At 47.6% G+C, this 2,500-nt stretch overlaps 8 non-coding genes and 1 pseudogene across 8 annotated transcripts in view; all 9 read left to right on the top strand.

Moving 5' to 3' along the window:
• The first annotated feature begins 9 nt into the window (after positions 1–9).
• Positions 10–128, top strand: LOC146264350 (5S ribosomal RNA; annotated as a pseudogene).
• A 172-nt stretch (positions 129–300) lies between these two features.
• LOC146264349 (5S ribosomal RNA) lies at positions 301–419 on the top strand. The gene has a single exon (XR_014725916.1). It is a non-coding gene; the product is annotated as a 5S ribosomal RNA (ribosomal RNA).
• A 196-nt stretch (positions 420–615) lies between these two features.
• On the top strand, positions 616–734 carry LOC146264348 (5S ribosomal RNA). Its single transcript, XR_014729302.1, has one exon. It is a non-coding gene; the product is annotated as a 5S ribosomal RNA (ribosomal RNA).
• A 178-nt stretch (positions 735–912) lies between these two features.
• On the top strand, positions 913–1,031 carry LOC146264347 (5S ribosomal RNA). The gene has a single exon (XR_014725915.1). It is a non-coding gene; the product is annotated as a 5S ribosomal RNA (ribosomal RNA).
• Positions 1,032–1,217: 186 nt separating this feature from the next.
• LOC146264346 (5S ribosomal RNA) lies at positions 1,218–1,336 on the top strand. Its single transcript, XR_014725914.1, has one exon. It is a non-coding gene; the product is annotated as a 5S ribosomal RNA (ribosomal RNA).
• A 172-nt stretch (positions 1,337–1,508) lies between these two features.
• LOC146264345 (5S ribosomal RNA) lies at positions 1,509–1,627 on the top strand. Its single transcript, XR_014725912.1, has one exon. It is a non-coding gene; the product is annotated as a 5S ribosomal RNA (ribosomal RNA).
• Positions 1,628–1,809: 182 nt separating this feature from the next.
• On the top strand, positions 1,810–1,928 carry LOC146264344 (5S ribosomal RNA). Its single transcript, XR_014729301.1, has one exon. It is a non-coding gene; the product is annotated as a 5S ribosomal RNA (ribosomal RNA).
• Positions 1,929–2,104: 176 nt separating this feature from the next.
• On the top strand, positions 2,105–2,223 carry LOC146264343 (5S ribosomal RNA). The gene has a single exon (XR_014725911.1). It is a non-coding gene; the product is annotated as a 5S ribosomal RNA (ribosomal RNA).
• A 186-nt stretch (positions 2,224–2,409) lies between these two features.
• Positions 2,410–2,500, top strand: part of LOC146264342 (5S ribosomal RNA) — a 119-nt gene continuing 28 nt past the window's right edge. Inside the window, exon 1 of the ribosomal RNA XR_014729299.1 lies at positions 2,410–2,500. This exon is cut by the window's right edge and continues 28 nt beyond it. This is a non-coding gene — a ribosomal RNA (5S ribosomal RNA).

Below are 2,500 nucleotides of genomic sequence, written 5' to 3'. Positions count from 1 at the left end.
CAACTTATTTCGTACGGCCATACCAGCCTGGCAACGCCCGATCACGTCTGATCTCGGAAGCTAAGCAGGGTCGGGCCTGGTTAGTACTTGGATGGGAGACCGCCTGGGAATACCAGGTTCTGTATGCTCTTTTGCTCATTCACTTAGAAACTGAAATCTTGCAATATGCACAAGTAGTCCTTCATGAAAGGGGCTGGAAGCTGTTTTCATTTTGACACGAGAGAGAGAGAGAGAGACCACCTTGCATTGTCAATTGCTAAATCTGTATATGGATAAGTAGCCTATGGTTGTCAACTTATTTCGTACGGCCATACCAGCCTGGCAACGCCCGATCTCGTCTGATCTCGGAAGCTAAGCAGGGTCGGGCCTGGTTAGTACTTGGATGGGAGACCGCCTGGGAATACCAGGTGCTGTATGCTCTTTTGCTCATTCACTTAGAAACTGACATCTTGCAATATGCACAAGTAGTCCTTCATGAAAGGGGCTGGAAGCTGTTTTCATTTTGACACGAGAGAGAGAGAGAGAGAGAGAGAGAGAGAGAGAGAGAGAGACTACCTTGCATTGTCAATTGCTAAATCTGTATATGGATAAGTAGCCTATGGTTGTCAACTTATTTCGTACGGCCATACCAGCCTGGCAACGCCCGATCTCGTCTGATCCCGGAAGCTAAGCAGGGTCGGGCCTGGTTAGTACTTGGATGGGAGACCGCCTGGGAATACCAGGTGCTGTATGCTCTTTTGCTCATTCACTTAGAAACTGACATCTTGCAATATGCACAAGTAGTCCTTCATGAAAGGGGCTGGAAGCTGTTTTCATTTTGACACGAGAGAGAGAGAGAGAGAGAGAGACTACCTTGCATTGTCAATTGCTAAATCTGTATATGGATAAGTAGCCTATGGTTGTCAACTTATTTCGTACGGCCATACCAGCCTGGCAACGCCCGATCTCGTCTGATCTCGGAAGCTAAGCAGGGTCGGGCCTGGTTAGTACTTGGATGGGAGACCGCCTGGGAATACCAGGTGCTGTATGCTCTTTTGCTCATTCACTTAGAAACTGACATCTTGCAATATGCACAAGTAGTCCTTCATGAAAGGGGCTGGAAGCTGTTTTCATTTTGACACGAGAGAGAGAGAGAGAGAGAGAGAGAGAGAGACTACCTTGCATTGTCAATTGCTAAATCTGTATATGGATAAGTAGCCTATGGTTGTCAACTTATTTCGTACGGCCATACCAGCCTGGCAACGCCCGATCTCGTCTGATCTCGGAAGCTAAGCAGGGTCGGGCCTGGTTAGTACTTGGATGGGAGACCGCCTGGGAATACCAGGTGCTGTATGCTCTTTTGCTCATTCACTTAGAAACTGAAATCTTGCAATATGCACAAGTAGTCCTTCATGAAAGGGGCTGGAAGCTGTTTTCATTTTGACACGAGAGAGAGAGAGAGAGACCACCTTGCATTGTCAATTGCTAAATCTGTATATGGATAAGTAGCCTATGGTTGTCAACTTATTTCGTACGGCCATACCAGCCTGGCAACGCCCGATCTCGTCTGATCTCGGAAGCTAAGCAGGGTCGGGCCTGGTTAGTACTTGGATGGGAGACCGCCTGGGAATACCAGGTGCTGTATGCTCTTTTGCTCATTCACTTAGAAACTGACATCTTGCAATATGCACAAGTAGTCCTTCATGAAAGGGGCTGGAAGCTGTTTTCATTTTGACACGAGAGAGAGAGAGAGAGAGAGAGAGAGACTACCTTGCATTGTCAATTGCTAAATCTGTATATGGATAAGTAGCCTATGGTTGTCAACTTATTTCGTACGGCCATACCAGCCTGGCAACGCCCGATCTCGTCTGATCCCGGAAGCTAAGCAGGGTCGGGCCTGGTTAGTACTTGGATGGGAGACCGCCTGGGAATACCAGGTGCTGTATGCTCTTTTGCTCATTCACTTAGAAACTGACATCTTGCAATATGCACAAGTAGTCCTTCATGAAAGGGGCTGGAAGCTGTTTTCATTTTGACACGAGAGAGAGAGAGAGAGAGAGACTACCTTGCATTGTCAATTGCTAAATCTGTATATGGATAAGTAGCCTATGGTTGTCAACTTATTTCGTACGGCCATACCAGCCTGGCAACGCCCGATCTCGTCTGATCTCGGAAGCTAAGCAGGGTCGGGCCTGGTTAGTACTTGGATGGGAGACCGCCTGGGAATACCAGGTGCTGTATGCTCTTTTGCTCATTCACTTAGAAACTGACATCTTGCAATATGCACAAGTAGTCCTTCATGAAAGGGGCTGGAAGCTGTTTTCATTTTGACACGAGAGAGAGAGAGAGAGAGAGAGAGAGAGAGACTACCTTGCATTGTCAATTGCTAAATCTGTATATGGATAAGTAGCCTATGGTTGTCAACTTATTTCGTACGGCCATACCAGCCTGGCAACGCCCGATCTCGTCTGATCCCGGAAGCTAAGCAGGGTCGGGCCTGGTTAGTACTTGGATGGGAGAC

Source organism: Hypomesus nipponensis, chromosome 12, assembly GCF_054491055.1.
Source record: "Hypomesus nipponensis isolate SF chromosome 12, ASM5449105v1, whole genome shotgun sequence".
In the NCBI taxonomy this organism is placed as follows: Eukaryota; Metazoa; Chordata; class Actinopteri; order Osmeriformes; family Osmeridae; genus Hypomesus; species Hypomesus nipponensis.
This window is presented reverse-complemented; position numbering and strand designations above follow the sequence as displayed.